The following is a 24,855-nucleotide window of genomic DNA, read 5'->3' as shown; positions in this document are numbered from 1 at the left end:
AGGACTTGTTGAATATATACCTAATAGCAATAAGTATGCCATTATTAAATTTCTAAGATTAATGCTAATTGTTTTATAAATGAGATAATACACACCTGATTTGTGCAGTCGTCTCAACGTTGGAGTGCAATCAGGTCGCACGATTAGTCCTCGCAATGTTGATGCGTAAACAAGTTAACCACTGAAATAAAATATCTCGTGTTGATATTTTGTATTTATACCAGTGATAAGATCTCTCAACTAACGGTTGATGGGTAGTCAGTTTAACACGTTATATTTGACACCAATATCCAGTAGTGTGTTGACCGGCCGTTAAACCCTGCATACATCCATCCATCCATCCATAAATACATCCATACATGCATGCATACATACATACATACATACATACATACATACATACATACATACATACTTACATACCATCCTACAGGGATGAAATATGTGCGGGTGTCATCTACCTTTAATAAAGTATAAAGTTACAAATTTGAGTTCGCAGGTTCATGTATTTAATTATGCAGATGGTGTATAAAATGTTTAGAAAGTCTTTATAAATGTTTCGGAAGCTCATGGACCTGCGCAAGATGGACTGAAGTAACCTAAATATAATTAGACTTTATGATAATAGGTCCACCAGCCTGGTTAATCAGAATAATGTATTTCATTGCAAAATTCAAATCAAATTTGTACTAGAACCATAGATAAAATGTATTCATATATATATATATATATATATATATATATATATATATATATATATATATATATATATATATATATATATATATATAATTGAGCCAGTGCCAGACCAAATAGTATCTAATCTTAACATGAATTATGTTTGTGTATTCAGCAAAATACATTCTTTGTGTATTTAGGCTTTAAGATAGTTCCGATGGGAGCAGTATTAAAACAAGCAAGTACCTATGAATGTGATAATAGTGGCACGTGCTCACAATTAATTTAAATGTTAAAGTAGCACCAGTCCTCATTGGCCCACAGGTCACTTTAAGTAGATGTAAAATCAAACATTTAAAGGCTAGTGGTGAAATATTGTACATACAAAAAAAAAAAAAAAAAAACCGCTCCGGTGGCCTAGTGGTTAGAGCGTCCGCCTCGGATGCGGGAGGTCGTGGGTACGATCCCCGGCCGAGTCATACCAAAGACTTACAAAAAAGGTACTAACAGCTGCTTCGCTTGGCGCTCAGCATTAAGAGGTTAGTGTTAGGACTTGTCGGCCCCGTGTCAGGATAATGTGACTGGGTGGGACATCATGCTACATGTCTGCGGCATGATGCCCCAGTGCTAGACATCACTATAAACTGCCACACTGCAGACAACGTAGCGATATGACTGAAAAATTGTTAAAGCTACGTTAAAAATCCAAATCACACACACACACACATACAAAAAAAAACTTTCCTTGACAAGGTTCAGTGCATTTATTTTGAATTTTTTGTGTTCCACTGAACGAGTTAACTTAAGGTACATGGAGTTGATACAATGATATGCAACTACATTCGTGGTGAGAAATTGTAAACATGCTGTAAACGAGACACAACATTACTCGAATCTACCTTAAAGGTCACTACTATTATGATATTACCTTTCTTCAACAATTAATAGTTTATGAGTTTTGCATCAAACGTGTAGAAGAAATCAACCTCGTGAAGGCGAACAATTGTTTCCAGAGGCTACTTGTTTCACTTGCCAGATGTGTCTGTTTAAGAAAGGTTCTCTTGTCAGATGTGACTGTTTAAGAGGGGTTCTACTGTATTAATATATTACGACGTAATATCAAGCGAAACCAGTATGGAAACAATCTTATTATTGTATACAGATTAAACAAATTTTAGACTACATGTAAATTAAGTACATTACAATTTTAAGTGCAGCCAATAAAGGCCAATCAAACATTTACCTCAGATTGTTAAGTACAAGGAACATTAATCATATTGCGGAAATGTATGATATATTAGCTGACAACTCTATTTCGTACTGCAATTTATCACTACATATACGTTTTACAATAAAAATTGTGCAGATCACATTTTTACCAAATTTTAGTATTGAGTGTATTATTTTAAGATTGTGAATTCGGAAGTCTCAAAATATATTAGGTTATTCTTCATCACATCAGAGGCGACCTCAGTATTATATAAAAGGTTTTGTAAAACTTAATGTGTTTTGTATTTACCCGCATTTCTTGAATAAATAGCATTTTCACCACACCAAGAAAAATGTTCTTGAGTTCCTGGATATAGGCTTAATATCTCGTGTTATTATGCCCCTTCTAGTATAGCATAAGGAGGGCATGTTGTTTTGATGCGAGCCATGACAATCAACAGTTTTGTTAATTTAAGTTTTAAATTAATTACACATTTTTGAAAAAAGTTTTTACAATTTTTGACCAAACTAGGAAGATACGAAATTTTTTTGGACATACAGGTATGTAATCTCCATGACCTGCTTAGAGTTTCAGCTCTTCGCAACATTTTCTTTTCAAATGTTTATTATTTGTGGGGTTTAATAGGAAAAGTTTAGACATATATTTAGTAGAAACGTTTAGTGCAGTTGAAAAAGACAAGTTAGACATTTAAAAAAAGTTCAGGTGTATTGGTATGCAAATGTAGATGATTTGATTATATGTTTAGGCCGATACAGAAATTGTGCCTTTTGTTTTGCACATTCTCGAACGGTTTGAACTTATACATTTCTCAAATAAACAACTTTAACTTGTTTAGCAATAGTTACTGGACGTACTGAAATTTAGAGTTTTAGTATTAATATGTGTGGTCATGTGTAGATGACTTGATTAGATTGTGATATAATTATATGAAATTTGTATCAGTTGTGGACACATTTGAATGGACTGGACATATATTCATTTGGTCTGCAGTGGGGTTCATGCTTGTTTTATAAGCTCAATTCTGTAGGATTAGATACAGTGCTAAAAAGATGTCTGTAAACAATATGACATACTGGATTCATTGATGTGACAAACGCTGTCTTTTCTAGCTTCCTTGTTGCAAGCACGTTCTGTACTTGAAACAAAAGTAACACATCGCCAGCTTCTACCTGCCAATATAGGATATTTTGTCATAGCATCCTGTCACTCGTTCTTTCGAGGCACTCTCACTGCCATGAAACATATTTCAAATACTGTCAATAGTGCATCATTTTCTTCTTTTGTCTATTTTACCATATTTCCCGAGCATGTGAATGAGAAGTTTTAGTCTTAACGTCATAGCATATGCTGGCCTCAGCATTGATGTATTTCCTTTAGCCTATTCCATCTCCATGATGTTAATTCCTTTCAGAACGTTATACCTGGCATTTTACTTTTCTTATTTGGTTTACAAATGTTATCTGTGGTTAGGTCAATAATGAAGTTGTAAAATATACTGTTGGATTAACTTGATTGATACACAGAACTAAACTTCTCTACTATTATTATTAGTAGTAGTAGTAGTAGTAGTAGTAGTAGTAGTAGTATTATTGTAAGAATCGTGATGATGCAAGTTTATTGCCATGGGTTTGGATCCCTTAATAAACTCATCGATAGACTTGCTCCAAAAATGCATGGCTTGGTTTGGTTTGATGGTTTATATCACAGCAACATAAATAGATTATTTTGTACTGAGGCAAATGGATTAACCACTACCTAATCTCCGGCTAAGTCTTTGCCTAGCAATAAATGAACACCCACAATGGGCAAAACAACATCACCGTTCTGACAGTCGCAAGTCTTGAACTAAGTCTGATGACACTCCCAGAATAATAATACTTTCGTTAGAAAACAATTACAGACAATGGCAAATTACCTGGTAGTAAAAGACTCTGGAAAGTTCATGTGTCATTTAATATTTTAATAGGGATAGCATTGGCTGAATCACCAATTAGTGATACAGAACCTTTCCACATGAAAGGTTAATAATTATCCATAATAAAATCAGACCTATATTGTTTCTAATACATGGCCATGATCTTGATCACCTAGAAGTAAGATCATATGTAATAGCTCTGTCTTCATTCTGTTGCTTGTGTTTTAATGTTTAGCAATCAGACATAGAGAGCTTTAATGTCTAACAATAAGTATTTTGATCCGACTTATCAGACGTTTGATTCCGATAAGTTGTTCATTATGAGTGTGTGTGATTGGAGTTTTAACAGAGCTTTAACAAGTGTTCAGTCATATCGCAACGATGTCTGCAGTGTGACAGTTTATATTGATGTCTAGCACTGGGGCATCATGCCGCAGACATGTATCATTATGTCCCACCCAGTCACATTATCCTGACACCAGGCCAACCAGACCTAACACTAACCTCGAAATGCTAAGCGCCAAGTGAGGCAGCTGTTAATACCATTTTTGTAAGTCTTTGGTATGGCTCGGCCGGGTATCGAACCTACGTCCTTCCGCATTTGAGGCGGATGCTCTAACCACTAGGCCACCGGAGCGGTTTGTGTTATATTGAGAGCTGGAAGTACTCGTGTGAGATTGAAATGGATGTTTATCAGTTCAAATTCTTTAAATTTCAATTGCATTTCCCTGCCTTCCCTGTCTTCGTTTTCCCTTTGCATCTCTCTTTCTTCTTTCTGCTTATCTGCATTTGCCTCTCTTCTTTATGAAGTTGGAGCTTTCATAGCTCTATTTCCATCTGTTTTAAATTTCAATTATATTACTATCATTTCAGGGCCAGGGATAGATTTACTAATGAAACTTAAAGTACTTGTATTAAACTTGTTTGTTCCTACTAAATATTGCACATAATTTTTATTTAATTTCTTGTTTTAACAGGGATGGTTTAACGGCTCCCGCAACTTGTATTTCCTTAAACGCTCAAAATCATCCAGGGTCAGACTGGGTAAACAAAACTTACCACCCAAGACGATATTGTGAAATCTGATTGGTTTCACTCTATAAAACCATAACACCAGGGGAGAAAAGAAATTCCGAAAAGAAAGAAGTTAAATTTCAGGAATAAATAACATATCCGAAATTCATATCCTGAACGAGCCCCCAATTAATGTTGCTACTATATAGTCATCAACTAAGTAACGGTATGAAACGAAACAAACACGTTTGGTAAAACTGAACAAATAATTTAATTATGAAAGTTATAAAATAAGGCATAAAGAGGAAAGTACAGTATTATGAATTAAGTCGAAAATAATTCAAAACGTTATATCACATGTCTTAAAAAGGGAATATTCATGTAAAAGGTAATTCGCTCCAAAATTTATTTAGTTTATAGTCTTATCCTTCTTATTTTTATATGGCTTATGTTCACCCAACTTTGGAAGTAAGCGAATTAAAAATTAATAGCAAATTCCTAAATAATTACTATTTAGAAGTATACTGTTGTACATGCTTATAAAGTTCTATTGTGTTCGACAGATGGAACTTTGAACAATGATGTATGTTCATGGAAACATGTAAATGCTTGCTTACTAGTATCATATCGGACGATAATTATCTGAAACCATTGTTTGCGTTTTTATATTTCATCATTATTACATTTTTCTATCCCAATCCCTCCTTCAGCCCGGTGAGAATGTGAAGTCATTCAAGTGTCTGAAAGATCGAGAAGATGAATCAGTATTGTTGGGACAAGTCATCATAGAAGTGTAAATTTTCTAACTTTAAAATAACGCAATCTGGTGTTCAGCGCTTCCGATACAAGAAATATACATCAAAGCCCAAAATATACATCAAAACAACACTGTTTAGAAAGTATATTGGTGGTTTGAGTGCTGTGTATCTTTCATATCATACTACAGTTAAACATTTTAGTATAAAATATTATTTTTGAAGCAAAGAAGTTGTTACTTGCAAATCAAGTCGATCATTAAACCATTTCCGAGAATATAAGCGAAACAATAAACATAAAAATCATGAAGAACGTTTGATGGGACACCGATCGTGGATAACGTGGCAGTTATCTATTGCTTTCGTATTTAGGTGGACTTAACTGCAAGAATAGTGTCATAATATATGGCTTTGGATTGGCTTACCTTTATGCATAGTATACTCCATCCCCCATAACGTTTGCTTATTTTAGCAAGCCAGCCACACGTTGTGCAACCCGTTTATTATTTGCATGAATAATCCATGAAAGTGAAGTGGCCTGAGCAAGCAGTGACCGGATAAATAGCCACTGTCATACACGTTCTCCACTTACTATTGCCATATTCATATCACCAAACCTTACCGCCATTGTTGAGCGACTTCAGTAATAATTGACCTATCGCCTATTGTCAATCATGCTGATCAATTAACCAATCAGCGAGCGTAATTAGACACACCTCCCGGCATTGCTTACGTCCACCATTTTCTCTGACAAGCTGCTTGTGGCAATAATGAATTGGTTGTGATACGTATTCACTAATTTTGCAATGATTAGCTTTTTCTCGATCGATAAGGGTGAAAATAAGTCAGTGGTGCCTTGCAATTCTTACATTCGATATCCAAGTCGTCTAAATGGAGGAATTGATTTATTCCTTTCCCAAAACATAGATAAAATTTCGATGGATAAAGAGATTTTAGTGCTCGCGTGTACAATCAGCTAAATATAGAAACAATTAATGACAACTTTGTTTCCATAAAAGTATGTAGAAAAACATATCCCGTCGATTATTTGAAAAAAGAAGAAATTGAAATTAAAAAATATATGTAAATATCATCGAGGCATGTCATTGAGGCCTCCGAGAGGATTATATAACTCGTAGAACAATCGGATACCACAAAAATCTTCCCATGACTAGAAACTAGCCTGAAAACTACCGCCTTCCCAGAATCCATTGAGTATCCCTGCTTCTTTGGACCCGGCTGCAGAGAGCTCATAGCGACCAGCTCAGGGGCCTCAATTTGCGATACGACAACACACGTACTGCATTGTCAAAAACAGATTGCTCAGACCTCGTGTGGTTATGAAAACAAACCTTGTCCTGGGCATTTCAGATCATATCGTAGTTTAGTTAGTGTGTTATTTTATTGTACCTTACATAACAATATACACATATATATGTATCAATCCAAAACCGGAATAGCTAACAAATAACACGATTCAGATTAGGTATGCAAGAACAGACAAATATGTATCGGATATTTCCTTTTAACAGAATAAAAAAGATCGATTATGTTCTTAAAGAAGGTATTGATACAGTAAAATTAAAGCTGATAATTTAAGCAAATATGTCGTTAAGAAAACGAAGAATTTATATCTGTCTAACATGGGGACGACGTTAAATATTAATTTTGGATATCTTTAAGTCGAAATTTCCAAACAATATTGTTGTTCTCTTTTCTTCTCATCGTTTTCTATTTCAACGTCGAGAAAAAATCAATATAAACAGCTATACACGTCCTTGCATGTGCCCAGTCATGGAAAGCTCAACAATATTGTAAATATATGTAATCCTTATACATTTGTATCACAATCAAAACAGCTGATCCTGTATTTAAACATGAGGTAACGTTTTCACCCAATGTGGGGGCATTTTCAACAACGATTTAACGTTTTGTCATCAATCCCTGTCTTTTTTGTACCTCTCATTATTAAACTGTGTATTCAAGATTGTAGCCACAAAGTCCTTGGTATCTCTCTCTCTCTCTTTCTCTCTAACTTGTTTGCTGTCACTATGCATGCAAACATCATCTTAGAAACGTTATCAAATAGTATGTCCAACAAATTGTTTACAACCTCAACTTAAATTTCTATGCGGCAGATACCATGAAGTGCCCATAAACTGCTTGTCGCTACTTATGTCAATATCCCATTATCCCCAACGGCAAAAGCCATATTGTTCAGCACATATGACTGCATTTCTACAAATTACAAACTTTATGAACAACGTAAAATATATTGCAATTAATCATTCAAAATATTATGTAAGTGGACTTATAACTGAATCTTTTAAATTGTAAAAATAATTACAAACTATGAAATGTGCGATATGGGATAACAGATTGAAGATCTGTATCGTATTCCGTATCAGCTATGCAAATTAAAATGGGTATGTAATATAAATATGTAATATATAGTTTCATATTAACACAGAGAACAAATTTCACTTATATTTATTAATGAATAGACCTCAGATGGGGAAAATGCAAACTGAATAGTTAGTGTTGCAATTATAGTAAAGAACGCTTTGTTCTAGCAAATTGATATGATTTATGCATGTATTCTTGAGAAACAAAAACAGCTCTGATTGTACTGTTTATTTTATTTACAAGAGCTATTTGTGTGTCGTAGATATTCTATTAGGGGTTGTTTTTTGGAGCACTATTAGCATTAGTACCATCGACCTAATAATCCCGCAAAAAGGAGCCTAAAATAGACTAGGACCTCAGCAACAAGCCTGAAATATAAGTTATATTTAATTACGCCTGTAACAGCTGATCCATTTCTTTAACTTGCTTTCTTCATGGGACTAATAACGTCCTTTTTTGACATACCATAATGAATATATATTGATCTACAAATTTCAATAGGTTAAGAAGTTCAATTTCCAACACGGGTAATAATAAACCACCTGTGATGACGTCTAAGGAGGTCGTGGTTTATTCAGAAAACTTTGCATATAAGTTGTAAAATCGGTTCGCACTGGCGCCACAGCTCATCAAATATTAAATTACTTTTCCGCCTATTTCTAAAACGGAGCAGTCACGATAAACTGATAATATGAGAACGTACTGTTGCTTGCATAATAATACGAACTAGTTTAGTGCACAAGTGTCAATTGTGCAACTCAATTTATCTGTCACATTCTTGTCTTTATAATATATTATTACAGATAGCTACACCCTTCTCCTAGGGTTTAATTCATACAAGTAATTGAGAATTTATACATGTTTAGGGACTGAATACGAGTGTATTCATTTGTCATTGCTAGAATATTAACATGCGCCAGAGCACTTGTTAGAGCATCGAACACGTTAAATAAAATTGCAGTTTTCGATGCCAACCAAGGCTAGCCAAACTCGGTCTTTGGAAACGTACGAAATTCAATATCTAATACACCATACTAGTGTTTATAAAAGGGTTAAAGTACCGTTGAAACTAGCTAGAGAAAAACCAAATAAAATATTTGAATATAAGATAACATGCCTAATGTTATAAGAATGTTCGAAATTGAAGTTATCTGCTGATTTATGTAAAACATCTTTACGATCGTTTTGACCTTGCTTCATACTGTTAGATGTAGCTGTACCATTGCCATGCTAATAATGCAACCTTAAAATTGCCTGTACATGCGCATTAACTTTCAACTTCTTGTAAGTGAAAGCTTTATTACAATTGCACCATGTGCATTAATAAACGACTTTTCTCCATTAGGTTTGTCAGTAGAAACATATTTTGACAGATTGCGCCCCCAACAATGTTTATTTATCTTATAATCCCTAGGGAAAAAGGTAATAAAAATTATGCTAATCAAATTTAGACCAAAATCTACTAATAAACGGCAAAACTTAGATCATTAGTAGTAAGGTGGGCCACTATACGTACAATGGAAATTAGCATTACGGAGACCCCTGGGCCACTATACGTACAATGGAAATTTAACATGGCGAAAAATCGTGGGTCAATATACGTACAAGGGGATTTAACATGGCGAAAAATCGTGGGTTAATATACGTACAAGGGGAATTAACATGGGAAAAAAATTGTGGGTCGATGTACGTACAAGGGGAATTTAACATGGGGGAATAGAGTTTGGGGATTGTTTAGGGACAAAGGGGAATTGAATATGGGATTTTTTTTTTAAATTTTTTTTAAAAAAAGGGGTAGGCAATGGAAAGGCTATCTCTTTTCGAGAAATATGGCTGGCCCTAAAAAGGGCCTTTGGGTTTATGTTAATGTATTCATTAACATAAATGGTACCGCATTGGTCTTCTTCTTGTCCTTAGGCTACGTCTCACTGTTGGTCCGTAAATCAGCACTCTTTTCAGGCATCCTTGTCTTTCAACGTAGATCCTACGTATCCACAGGCTGGTGTTTGTCCTGTGGACAACGGTCCACTTGGATCGGACATACATGAGCATGTCCGTCCGGAACATCATGGAAGACACAAGCGTAGAAGATTGCACATCGGTCCACATCTTGAAGCGACGAGAACAAGTGAATCAATGCAGTGAACTGCGCTTATTTATAGGTACAGGAAGGATTGAAACGGATTGAATTCATTCACCAATCCGAACACGCGTTACAAAATTCAGTCAGCTCGCATCCAATCCGAAGAGAGCAGTCTGTGACGTCACGTGGTCTATATAGATTCGTTAGCGCTTGTGTGCAGTCAATCTATGCGACAGTGATTCAACATGACGGAAACTCAGAAAACGATCCATTGGGGTGCACCAGCAGGGGAGACTGCCCAAGGGAACCCGGACTTACTTTCAGAAGAGGTACATTAGGATTTTGTGGATTTTCTTACCTCGCAAGAATTTGTTCCGGAACCTTCGTTACCTTCTTCATTACCGCAAGTGGAGAATTTTAGACAGAGACAGAAAGAAGAATTGGAGAAATTTATGCAACGACAAAAGGAAGCGGAACAAGCTTTTCTCCTACAGCAACAGCAACAGCAACAAGAAGAGGTAAGAAAAAAAACAACAGCAACAACAGCAAGAAGAAGTAGCAGCAAAGAAACAAGAGGGTGAAAATCAAACGGCTACGGTACTGTTGGACATTTTAGCGGAGTTAAGAAGTCTGAAACAAATGTATCAGACTTCTTTATCACGACCGAAGAGAATACGACCTTCCCGAGCTAAACACGCCAACCCTGTGACCAAGCCTGTCGTACCACCCTTAGTGATTTCAACCCAATCATCAGAAGTAGGCCTTGGCCGTGGCAAAGGCTTAAGGCAGTTAAAGTTGATTGGTTAAACTCACCCCTACACCAAAATAAAAAGGCCCTTTTCAGGGCCACCCACATTTCTCGAAAAAAAATACAATTTCAATTTGCCAATAACTCAAAAATAAACCCCACCCATTTTACCCTTATAGTACGTGTCTGTGTATGAGTGCGTGAGTGTAGCTTCTTATTTTAAAATCAAAACTCAAAGACACTTACCTTATATCATTCATGTATTCTTTTATCCATTTTTTTACAATCCAATTCACAATTCACCACAGAACACTTTAATTAAAAGTTCATTGACTTCTTCTTTCTCCTTGTTTAGTCTCTCTGTTTTTTGAATTTCTTCACCGTTTTTTCCTCATTTTCCTCCCTTCATCTTTTCTTCTCCTGTTTCTTTGCTTCTTTTAAATAGAATTGTCTTCTTTCTTCCTCTTCTTCCTCTGAAGAATCCCTCTCTTCTTTCGAAGAATCCCTCTCTTCTTCTGAAGAATCCTTCTTTTCTTCTGACTCCTCTTGTTTCTTTTTGGGCAATCTGGAGACCAATGTCCTTTTTCTTTACAATAATAACAGGTATCTTGACTTTTGTCTCTTTTAGTCCCTGTTTTTGTTCTTTTTTGACGGTCTGGACACTCTGAAGACCAATGCCCTTTCTTCTGACAGATATAGCAAGTATCTTGACTTTTATCTCGAAAGGAAGGAGAGTAGTCCGTCGGCTGGTCTGAAGAGAATTTTCTAATGACCCCTCGCAAAGCTCTGACGAAACGTTCCATCTGGGTAGTCTCTTCCATCGTTGTGCTCGGCTTGAGAGTGAAATGAATAGTGAAAGCACAAGACACACACCCTTTTTATATACGCTGGTTTGCCAAGACTATAAATTAGTCTGTGGTGCTTAAACTTGAGTCATTTGACGTTTTGCACTCAAGATGAAACGATCCCATTCATTCGAGAAGAAAGAAGAAGAAGAAAGTAAGAGGCAGAAACGTGATCTATCGCCTCGTACCAGGGCTGAAATCTTGGCACAAATTCATGCCAGTGATTTTGAAGAGGACATGAGTGAACCAGAATTTGAAACCTCTAAACCAAGTTCGTCACCCTTAGTCAACCCTGAAAAATACTATTCCATTCGAGAGACGGAAAAGCGCTCCTCTAGAAAATTTAGAACCACGGCTTACACCTACACGGTGAAGTTTAAAGATTTCAAGGCCGACGTACCCTTAGAGAAAGCAGAAGGGTTCATCACCGAGATGTGGGATTCTTTGCTCACCGCACTCAAGCGACAATGTCAACCCAAAGAAGACGATCGCTTGACACTATCCATAGATCACGACGGTTTGAAATCCCCTGTTTGGATCGAGTTTAGCAGACCTGCAGAACTAACCCCTTCCAAAATCATGGACAAGATTCAACACGTACAACAATCTAATGACCAGTTTGACATCACCGATGGTAAAGCCACACTGAAAATGGCCCACGTCTCTCTTCCTCAAGGGACAGGACGCAAAAAGATGTTATTGGTGAACGAGCTTCGCAGCATTAAGCGTAGTCTTGTCCAAATTCACAATCCTCATGACCAGATGTGTTTAGCCCGTGCCATCGTGGTGGGACGAACCTATGCCAACAAGAACGACACGACAGAATGGAAAAGAACCTGGAACACTATTCAACGATCCGATCGAGCCAAACAACGAAACGAAGCAGAACTCCTGTTGCAACAAGCTGGCCTGTCCAAAGACACACCCTGTGGCATTCCTGAGATGCAAAAATTGCAAGATGCCCTTGCTCCACGCTACACCTTGAAAGTGCACCCTCAAGAAGTGCGCGGGTCTCTGTTGTTTCGAGGCCAAGACTTTAAGGACTGAAAATACATTCATGTTTATCATCACGATGACCATTTCGATACCATTACCAGTATCACCGGATTCCTGGGATACAGATATTACTGTGAGAAATGTGACTATGGCTATAATAATCGAGAGCAACACAAGCATTGTGGATGGAAATGCCCAGGATGTTTGGCCTCTCCACCCTGTCTGAGCGAAGAACCAGTGCCTTGTTCGACTTGTCTGCGCACGTTTGTCAGCCCTACCTGTTACCAACAACATTTGAAAACACAAGGTTCACAGAAGAAATGTGCTTGTCAGCTCCTGAGATTGTGCCCTACGTGTAGACAAGGCATACATACCAACAATGCCAAGGCACACGTATGTCGAGGAAAGAAAAAATGTCACATTTGTCACCACATCGTGGACTTGGAACACGAATGTTACGTGCAAAAATACCAACCCCCACCAGAGAAAGAGGACGGTCACAAGAAGAAAGGCAATTTCATCTTTTTCGATTTCGAATGCATGCAAGAGACCGGCATTCACATTCCTAATTTCTGCGTGGCTCATCGAGCGTGCGAGAAGTGCATTCAAGAACCTATCTTCAGTCATTGCCATCACTGCAGCAAGATTCCTGGAGGACGTGAAAAAATCTTTCGGGGACCAAACACGTTAGCCGATTTTGCCCATTGGGTCTTAGACCCCGTCGACAAGACGTGGAGCCAAGAGGACATCGAACGTTACGGAGATTGTCATCGTCATGCCACGGTGATGGCTCACAATTTCTCCGGATACGATGGACAGTTTCTTTTGAGGTACTATGCGGAACAAGGCACCGAACGTCCTAAAGTGACTTTGAACGGAGCCAAAATCATTTTCATGCAAGTGGGACAAGTACAGTTTAAAGATTCGATGAGTTACTTGGCCATGCCTTTGAGCCGAATGCCTAAAACGTTTGGAATGACAGAAATGGCTAAAGGGTACTTTCCACACTTTTTCAATACGGAAGCCAATCAACATGCTGTTCTACGCCATTTGCCTAAGGCTCACTATTACGACCCGGACAACATGCGTACCGAACAACGAGAAGCTTTCTACGCTTGGTACCAAGCTCACGCCTCGGACCCTTTCGACTTTCAGGAAGAAATGCTAAAGTATTGTCGTTCCGACGTGGACATTTTACGACGTTGCTGTGGAAAATTTCGAGAACTGTTCATGGAACACGGAGGGGTCGATCCTTTGAAAGAAGCTTGCACCATTGCCAAAGCGTGTTCCTTAGTGTACCGCCAACGATTCATGCCTGAAAACACCGTGGCTGTCATCAGTCCTCAAACGACCCACTATGTCAAGCGTCAATACTCGGTCAAAGCCCTACGTTGGTTACATTACTTCTGCGACAAGGAAGACAAATGGATTCAGCATGCTCGCAACGGAGGGGGCGAAAAGACCATCGGAACGTATTCGGTCGATGGCTGGGACTTAGAAAACCCCAAGATCGTGTACGAGTTTAACGGTTGCTTATTTCACGGATGTCCCGTCTGCTACCCTGACCGTGACAGTAAAAATCAGTTTTTACAACGGACCATGGAAGACCTGTACCAGGACACTTGTCAGCGACGCCTAAAGCTAGAACAGCAAGGATACCAAGTGGTGGAAATGTGGGAACACGAGTACGATCACCGTTTGAAAACCGATCCCGACTTTAAACGCCTCGTGGAAAGTTACCAGTTCATGGACCCGCTGAACCCGAGGGATAGTTTGTACGGAGGAAGGACCAATGCCACCTGTTTGCTGTACCAAGCTGACGAAGAGAAAGGAGAAGAAATCAAATACTTGGACGTGTGTTCGCTGTATCCCTACGTGTGCAAATATTGTCGCTTTCCTGTAGGGCACCCGCAATTGTTCACGGAACACATCGACCTGAAAAACATTCGACAATACGAAGGCTTGATCGAGTGTAAAGTTTTGCCTCCCACGAACCTATACCATCCCGTCTTACCTCACCATTGTCAAGGCAAACTGATGTTTCCCTTGTGCCGTACTTGTGCCGAAACGTGCAACCAGGACCAACCTTGCCATCACAGCCAGGAAGAACGTGCCTTGACGGGAACCTGGGTCAGCGTGGAATTGTTCAAAGCTCTGGACATGGGATACCAACTGTTAGAAGTGTACGAAATTTGCCACTTTCCCAAGACACAACAGTAGAACAAGGTTGACCCTACTCAGAAAGGCATTTTCGCCGACTACGTGGATGCCTTTTTGAAACTGAAACAAGAAGCCAGCGGCTATCCTTCCTGGTGTCACACTCCCGAAGACCAAATACAATTCAAAGAGAAATACTACGCACAAGAAGGCATCTCTTTAGACCACATCGAAAAAAACGAAGGCAGGCGATCGTTTGCCAAAGTGATGTTAAATTGCTTGTGGGGTAAAATGGCACAACGACCGTGTTTACCCAAGACGGAATATTTGACAGAACCTTCCCGCTACTTCCAGATGATTCACGACAAAACCAAATACATGAAACACGTGGACGTCGTTCGAGAGGATTTAATCTTGGTCAATTACGAAGAAGATCTGGACTTTGTACAAGACGACCCTTTTGGAAATGTCATCATTGCGGCTTACGTGACAGCTCATGCTCGCTTAAAATTGTACGAAGCTTTAGAACTGTTAGAAGAACGCGTCCTGTACTTTGACACGGACAGTTGCATTTACATCCATCACCCGAGTCAACAGCACCCTGACATCGAAGGAGACCGTTTAGGAACCTGGACAGACGAGCATCCCGACGACAAGATTCTAAGTTTCGTCAGTGGTGGTCCCAAAAATTACGGCTACGAATACCGGGACAAACAAGGAGAAGTGCACACGACGTGCAAAGTGAAAGGACTGACTCTGAATCATCGTACCAGTCGAGTGGTCAACTTTGGGGTATTGAAAGAAGCCTTGCAATCGGGAGAGGATGGAAACTTTAAAGTGACCACCTATCAACCGAACAAGATTGTACGTTTATCCACTCACCACATCGTCAGTCGACCCTTGGAAAAAGTCTATCAAATTGTATACCAGAAGCGAGTGCGACTTCCCAATCACTTCACCTTACCGTACGGTCACGTCGGTATTGGTCTGTATATGAAAAGGAACAATAGGCAAGATCGATAGTTCATTGTTCATTGAAGTAACTTACCATGTCGTTGACGAAGAAGAAACCAGATTGGTTAGGAGTCAAATGTTGGACATCACCGAGACCAGGGTTTTGAGGCTTGGACACAAGAGGTGGCCCAGTATGCACGAGAGTTATTCAAGGAAAAAAGTTACTTTTCAAACTGTGTTAGTGACGGTGCCAGAAGAACCCGTCACCCAGGACAGGACTGTCGTGGACAGGCCTGAAAGACCCTTTCGGGAGGACACTTGTGTGACCTTACCCCCTACTATAGAACTGGTTAGAACTTTGCCCAAAACATGTTGTACAGACACTTGTGTTTATTCCACGTTCATGGTTATCATGTGCCTTTTATTCTTGTACTTAAGCCTTTGGCTTTTATGTATTTTTTGTCTTTCGTATTCATGTTTGAAAAAAACATTCAATAAACGTGTTCTGAAAAAGTATATAAACTCTTGTCTTGTTTGTTTTTCGTGTCACAAGTGACATTTCTCACACCATGGCTACCTCTGCTGTCTCTGCTCCCTCTTCCTCTACTGTCAAAGTCATCGACGAACACTTAGATCGTGCCAGTTGGGAGGCTTTGTATCTTCGCCATCCCTTTAACATGCTCATTGCTGGACCAAGCGGTTCAGGCAAAACCGAATTCGTCAAACGTTTGATCGAACATAAACATCATTTGATCGATCGACCCCCTCAACGAATCGTGTGGTGTTACAAAGAGTGGCAATCGGCGTACAGCCTCTTGCGAGAAAGTCAAGGCGATTCCATCGTGTTTGTGGAAGGCATTCCTAAAGAAGACGATGGCATCGTCTCTGACTCCCGTCTAACCCATTTGGTCATTTTCGACGACATGTTAGGAGAAGACGAAGAAGAAATTAAACTGTGGTTCACGCGCAAAGGGCATCACCGTAATGCCAGTGTCGTTTACATCACCCAAAATTTGTTTCAACAAAGTAAAGCCCATCGCACCATCAGTCTCAATGCGCATTACGTGGTCTTGTTTAAAAGCCCTCGAGATAAATCGCAAGTGCAAGTCTTAGCCAAACAGTTAGGAACGCCTTGGCTGACTCAGGCGTACGACGATGCCACTCAAACTCCACACGCCTATTTACTCGTCGATTTGAAACCTACGACTCCCGAGGATTTGCGATTTCGTACCCACTTGTTTCACCACTGGTGCCAAGACGGAGGGCCTGTCCTGTACACGTCTCCGTCCTCGACTTCATTTCACTCCCCATAAAAAATCTATAAAAACCTCAGACACTTTTTCGTCTGTCTCACTCTCAGTGCGAACATGACGTCCCTTCAGTCGCATCTTCCCGTCAAATTGATTCGTGCCTTGTATGGCATCAGTCGAGAAAAAGATCCACAAACACGAGCTCGTGTCTTAGAAGCTAGTCTCAAAGAAGTCTTACGATGGTTCACGGTGACAGCACGTCAATTACTCCAAGGAATCATTCAGATTCCTCATCAAACCAAACGCTTTTTCGATCGAAACAAAGTCGCTTTGGTCCAACTGGCCGATCCCCGCATCGACACTCAAAGCAAAAAACAAATCATTTTGAAACCTGGAGGGAGCGGTACTCTAGGAGGGGTCATCATTCGCTCACTCTTAAGATGGGATCCTAATGCCCCCAAAGTTATCCCCAAGACAAAAGTCCAACGAAGCCCCAAGAAGAAAAAGACCAGGTCCCCAAGGAGAACTTCTCCAGTGGCAGGACCCTCCTCTGACCAGACACCACCACCACCCCGGAAAAAGAAAAGAAGCCCCCAGAAAAAGAAAAGTCCACAGAAAACTAGTCGCAAGAGAGGCACTTCGGCCAGGACGCAACCTTACACTCGCAAACCACGACCTGCCACGGCGGTGACTGCGTCTCAGGTAGCTTCACGTTTGTCCACTTCTCCGTTAATGACACACAGAACTGAAGAGTACTTGGAGACGTTGATCACACCAAGAACTTCTCCGTTGATGACCCCCAAAAGAACTTCCCCAGTGGCAGGACCTTCCAATTTAGTGGCAGTGGCTGCTGCTCACAAAGTACCTTCTCCCAAAATCAAAGTTCAAGAAAGATCGGGCATGTTACAAAGTTTGCTGGATTTGTCCAAGCAAGAACTGGCTCGATTTAGTCCGTTACGTACCCCTGCACGACGTGTCATGCCTGTCCTCAAACTAATACGACGTAAAGACAATCAGTGGCGACGCGTTCCAGTATAAAAAAGGCCTGTGACCAGGTCGGGTATCATTGTTTTTTTGGTGCTCCTGAAGACTCAAAGATGTCACCCTCCAGAAAACCCCAAGGAAAGAAAAGGAAAGGACTGCCACCACGTTTAGCCAAACATGGGGACATGTTATCTGTCCTGTCCAAAGCTTCTCCACCCCTACGAAAAAAACTCATTCAAACAGCCTCCAAAGAGGTCATCGATACCGTGTGCGAATGTTGTTTGAACGTTTTGAAAGGCACGATCCCTTTGTCCAAACACCAGAAACAATGCTTAGGCAAACATCCTCACGTTTTTCGCCAAATGGTTCAAAAGAAAATTCACATTCGTCAAAAAAAGAAGATGTTAGTGCAACGTGGAGGTATTTTACCTCTCTTGTTAGGCCCCATACTGAAAGGAGTCTTGGGAACCATGTTGGGAGGACTGGTGGGAGCAAGATAAAAAGGCCTCGAAAGTTCCAAGATCTCAGAATCGACCCCTGACAACCCCATGGAAGGACGAAAACTAGCTTTAGTACCTTACAAACGATGGATGGAATACCATCGGTGGCAAGAACAACACACCCCGCATTTACCTCCCAATCCCCATTTGAGCGAGATGTCCCAGTTACAACACGAATTGCAGTCCTTGATGGATCGCCAAGATTTGTCCGAAACAGAAAAATCGCAAAAGTACGGTCAACTCTTGCAACGACTGCAACTCTTTCACCAGAAAGCTTTAGACGAAACAGCTCTACCCACTCTGAAAGATTTTAAGACCTTGATGAAAAGTCCAGCACCATCACCATCACCAGTACCAGTACCAGTACCACCAGTACCCGTGACCAAGACAGAAAAAGGAGAAGAAGAGGAAGGGTTTCAAACTCCACCAGAAAAAGTACGCAAGTTAACAACACCACCTACCTCCAGAATTGGATGGATTAAAAAGATGATGGCCACCCCTTCTTCCTCACAAGAGAAAAAGAAAGTGAAGACAGAAGTGAAGACAGAAGTGAAACAAGAACAGATATCCCCCGCTCAGACATCCTTCTCCTCTTCGACACCTATTGCTGGTCGCACACGCAAAGCATTGCAATCCAAGAAAATACCCCAAGAGAAAAAGAGTAGCATCCTTCAAGAGTGGGTGTCTTATTAACACACCAACCAACACAAGAAAAAAAATGGAAAAAGTCTTAGCCAGCATTTACTACGATCCCTCCCATCCTGCAGGTTACGCAGGAGTTCAAAAATTGTATCGTGCTGCCAAAACGCGACTGAAAAGTCTCCGTTTACCTCAAGTGCAACGATGGTTACAAGAACAAGCTACCTACACTTTACACAAACCCATTCGACGCAAGTTTGCCAGAAGTCGCACCCGAGTGGAAGGCATCGATCATCAATGGCAAGCCGATTTAGCCGATGTCTCTCATTTGGCCAGCTACAATCGTGGCTACAAATATTTGTTTTGTGTCATCGACGTCTTTTCCAAATTTGCCTGGATCGTGCCCTTGACTTCCAAATCGAGCAGCGAGTTTGTGCGAGCCCTGCAACGGGTGTTGAAACAAAGCGGTCGTCACCCTCTTCGATGGCAAACGGACAAAGGCACCGAATTTCTGAACCAAGCTTTCCAAAAAGAATTAAAGAAACGTGACATTCATTTTTTTACCACCGAGAATCCCGAAACCAAAGCCAGCATCGTGGAACGTTTTCAACGCACTTTGAAAGAACGCATGTGGAAATATTTTACGCATCACCACACTCTGAAGTACATCGACATCTTACCGCACCTGGTGCAAGCGTACAACCAATCTTACCATCGAAGCATCAGACGTGCCCCGCAAGACGTGACTCCCGACAACGAAGTGTTGGTGTTTGAGCGTCTGTTTGGTACGTCCCCGACGAGGGCTGTCCCCGAGAAAAGTGGAATGTTGGCCGTAGGAGATTGAGTGCGCATTGGCAAAACCAAACGCACTTTCGACAAAGGTTACTTACCTAACTGGACGACCGAATTGTTTCGCGTCACTGGACGAGTGCATGGCCGTCATCCTGCCGTCTATAAATTGGAAGACATGAACGGAGAAGTGCTCAAAGGAACGTTTAATTTGCCCGAGTTACAACGTGTCACCAAAAAAGAAGACGACGTGTACGACATCGAAAGCATTCTCAAACGGAGAACCCGTAAAGTGGGCAAACGACGTGTCAAAGAAGTCAAAGTACGTTGGAAAGGATATCCACCCAGTTTCGATTCTTGGATCGACGCTTCGCAAGTGATCGACTATAAAAAGAAGTGACCATCATGCCCTTTCACACAGCAGACGCAGCTACGTCGACCACTCCTCCTTCACCTAGTTCTTCTGTGCAAGATTTACAAAAACAACCCTTGTGGGTGTGGTGTGGAGAACGTGTGCCTAAAACGCAAATCGTCTTTTTCTGCCAAATCTTCGTGGTGTATTGTGTCATCGGGGCAGCCATCGCCAATTTGAGTTTGCAACAAGGAGACAAACAATTGTGGACCATTTTATTGAGCAGTTGCATCGGTTACCTGCTTCCTAATCCCTCCCTGAAATTCTCCTCGAACGGGAAGCCCGGGAACCTTGTGTCCAGTGCCAGTGCCAGTCACCTCTTCAACCACAACCAGAACCCCATTTTAGACGGAGACACGCCTCTGACGTCCAGTAATATCCCCTCGGACAGCCACAGAACTCTGGAATTATGAGTCACCAAAACCAATTTTACTTAACCTTACCCAGTGACAGTTCCATGGAGGTGTTTCCCAAGAACACGTTGTGCTGTTACACGGCCAAATTACCTCAAGCCATCCAGTTAGATCACGAAGCCCATTGGGAAGTGGCTTTAGTAGAAATGATTCACCCGACCCAAGTCCTCAATGTCCTTCCCAATCAAAATTTTTTTGATGTGGAAGTTCATGACGAGCAAATGCAACAGTGGATGGATAGCAATGTCAAATATGACAAGAAAACCCGTACACAAAATCAAAAGTACACCACCTATCACTTGTTCATTCCACCAGGCTATTATTTTAGTGGTCAACATTTGGTCAGCACCATAACCTCCAGGTTTAATGTCGTGTTTCTGAAAGCTTTGGAGCATGTCAACAAAAGTGTCACCATGGAGTACCACAAAGCAGCTCGTCGCTTCTTGATGAAATTTGAACGGAGTAAAATCATGTCCATTTTATTTTGTCCTGAATTGTTTGACATGTTGGGCGGAGACATGGACATGAGAAAGACCATGCTCAAGAAAAACGAATTACCCATCGTTTACGACAACGAGTCTTTTAGCAAGTTATTTCGTGCCCCGGTAGAACTGAACCAAGGACTGAATTTGATGTTTGTGTACTCCGATGTGGTGGAGTATAACGTGGTGGGACACACCTCCGTACCGTTACTGCGTGTCATTCCTTTCAAAGTAGATTCTGCCACGGGCGCTGACGAGGAAGGTGGAAACACTTACCACGTCCACCGCGAATTTGTACATCCTCACTATTTGCCTGTCAGTAAGTCGTATTTGGACACGGTCAACATTGCTATAAAAGGAGATCTGGGACAAAATATTCCATTCACCAAAGGAAAAGTCACGGTGAAACTCCATTTTCGAAAACGGTTCTCTCACGACTCGTAAGTAAGTCATGTATCCAGTGTACCGAGGGGTTGCTCGACAGCGAGGACACGGTTTAGGAGATATTTTAAAATCGGCCTTTCGTTCGGTGGCCCCGGTGTTGAAACCGATGGTGACACGTGGATTGCACGCCTTGAAAGATGCGGCACTGACGCAAGGCAAAGAATTTCTCCAAAATGTCATCATCGACAAACAAAACCCTAAAGAAGCCTTCATGAGGGCAGGCAAAAATGTCTTGCTGCAAACGGGCAAAGACATTTTAGGCCAACGAGAAACACCTATAAATGCCCTGCACGCTACCGAGTCAGGCATTCAGCAAGGACAAGGCAGAAAGAGACGACGAAGAAAACACCCTTTCACCAGACTTCAAGCGAGAAAGGCCAAGAAAAGAAGAACCGTTCGAGACTTAGACGCTTTCGATTATTGAGAAAAGAGACAAAAAAATGATGCACCGAGAATCTTGCGCTTGTTCCAAGACGGAACTGGACCTGTTTGCCATGCCCCCCACGATGATGACGATGCAAGAATCCCAGTGGGTGGAATTTCACCCCGTCTCCTCACTGACCGATTCCGCTCCAATCGAGTTTGAAATCAAAGGACAGCCCGAAGATTACATCGATCTGAATAGCAGTTACTTGTACCTGAAAGTCAAAATTCTAGATAAGACTGGAGGTGCTATAGACGATGAAGCAGTAGCTCCCGTCAACAATTTCATGCATTCCTTGTTCAGTGGAGTGGACTTGTACTTGAATAACAAACTGGTCAGTAGCAGCATGGATACTTACCCTTATCGTGCCTACCTGGAAAATCTCTTGACGTACGGAATAGATGCCAAGAACACTCATCTCAATGCCTGTGTGGTATGGGAAGCTGACGAACCTACCAAGTTTGAAATATTGGAAACTGATGAAAAGAAAGACAACAATGATGGATTTGTAGAACGGAGAAAGAGAATCACGGGAGCCGACACAAGTTTAGAACTGATGGATCGTTTGCATTTGGACATGTGGTTGCAAGAAAAGTATTTGCTGAACGGGGTGGATGTCCGTCTGAGACTGAATCGTAGCAGTGCCGCTTTCCATTTGATGGCTGATAGTGACGGTTACAAAACCAAAATCCTAGAAGCCAGACTCTACGTACGTCGTGTGGAAGTGTTACCTAAAGTGGGAAACGACATCAGTCAGACGTTGAGCAGAACGACCGCCAAGTATCCCATACGACGCGTGGAAGTGAAAACCTTCACCATTCCCAAGGGACAGCGATCCATGATCGAAGATCATCTGTTCCAAGGACAGTTACCCAAACGTTTGATCGTTGGTATCGTCGAGAATACAGCCTTCAACGGAGCTGCCGAAAAAAATCCTTTCTACTTTCAACACTTTGGCGTGTCCAAAATCGAAGTCAGTCGCGATGGCAAGACCTGGTGTACCCGACCTTTCGAACCTGACTTTACCAAGAAGAATTACTTGAGATCGTACTTGTCCCTGTACGAAGCCACCGGACAGTTAGGAACCAATACCAGTCACGGTATTACGTACGAGGATTATGCAGGAGGCTACGCTTTGTGGGCTTTCGATTTCACTCCAGACCAAGGCAGCGACGAGGGACATTTCCACCCTATAAAATCCGGCCAGATTCGTGTGGAAATTCAGTTTAAAGACCGAGACCCTGATGAAACGGTGAACGTCATCATGTATGCAGAATTCGATAATACCATAGAAATCAACAGTTTGAGAGAAGTCATCCTAGATTGCTAGAAACCATGGAAGACTGTTATCAGTCTTTACCTAGTGGAGAAACTTTTAGTGTTGCATTGTTGTTAAAAAATGTTAGAGTTGTTGTTGTTTAGTGTTAAGTGATTTTTGAATAAAAAATGTTGTGTTTTGAAAAAATTGTTTGATGTTATATTGTTGGATTATTGTTAAAAATGTTAGAGTTGTTGTTTAGTGTTAAGTGGTTTTTGAATAAAAAATGTTGTGTTTTGAAAAAAATGCCTTTGTCTTTTGTTTAGCTATAAGAATGTTGGATTGATGCTCTTTCATTTCTTACTATCCCTCTCATGACACTCACTAAACGTTGCGACTCAAAAACCGTGTGGGGGATGTTTTCCTTCACGTCCGCGCTTTGACTTTAAGAACCGGGTTGTTTCCAGTCTAACCATCCATTGTCGACTCATCCTCCTAAGAAGATGTGCTCCAAACTAGCTAAACTCAACGAAGCCTACGTGAATTTGCATAGGGTCAGACACAGTCTGATACCGAAGCCAGAAGAAATAGAGAATGTGAGAATGTTAAAAATCACTGAAGACCTGATAGAAGAGCTCTTCAGAGAAGAAATGAACAGGGAAAAAGAAGAATGGACAGAGAAGTACAGACTTCAGAGACAGCAGCAACAGCAGCAACAACAACAACAACAGCAGCAGCAACCTGAAGCTGACAGAGGCTTTGTCGATTGTCGTATCGACACCAAAGAGTTCTTCTTCTCTTTCCGAAGAAGCAGACCTATCGCCAGAAAGTCTATCCTCAGAGGACATCGCATTCTTAGAAACTAAAAAATGCCATAGCAAACAAAAAAACCGCCCTTTTCAGGGCTACCTCCCAATACTCTAGAAAAGAAATAACGATCGATTTGCCAATGTGTGTAGGTAGAGTAGTGTGAAAATAAACACTAACTCTTTTTAAAAAAATGTGAGGGTATGTGTTTGTGAGTTTGTGTGTTTGTAAGTGATCAAGTACATTGGTGTGGATAGTAGATTAAAATGATGTCTTTATTTGGTGTTTGAGGTGTAGATTTGAGGTTAGATTGGATTGCTTTGCGTATGTGGATAGTCTATTGAAGTGATTTATAAAAAATTTTAAAATAGTGATGGGTAGCATAAAAAAGTGAGTGAGTGTTTCTTTTAGGTCCGCGCGTTGTTGTTTTTGGTCATGATGTAGGTAACATCAATTTTATGTTTTTTAAGGGGATGTTTTCCTTCACGTCCGCGCTTTCACTATAAATTGAAACTCGCTGGGAAGTCTAGCTACCCTTGTTGATTGATCAACACCAAAAATGAACACGAGACTGTCTAAACTGTTGGAACTTCATGTGCATCTGGAATATGCCAGGCGCCTGTTGAATGAACTGGCCGCGGAAGCCATTGTGGAGGAGGGAAGGATAAGAG

At 40.7% G+C, this 24,855-nt stretch overlaps 1 protein-coding gene across 1 annotated transcript in view; it reads left to right on the top strand.

Moving 5' to 3' along the window:
* The window catches only part of LOC149779094 (uncharacterized), a 61,901-nt gene that overhangs the window by 18,241 nt on the left and 18,805 nt on the right, over positions 1–24,855 (top strand). The gene's annotated exons all lie outside the window — the stretch shown is intronic.

This window comes from Sinohyriopsis cumingii, chromosome 17, assembly GCF_028554795.1.
Source record: "Sinohyriopsis cumingii isolate HCF-2022 chromosome 17, ASM2855479v2, whole genome shotgun sequence".
Classification (NCBI taxonomy): Eukaryota; Metazoa; Mollusca; class Bivalvia; order Unionida; family Unionidae; genus Sinohyriopsis; species Sinohyriopsis cumingii.
This window is presented reverse-complemented; position numbering and strand designations above follow the sequence as displayed.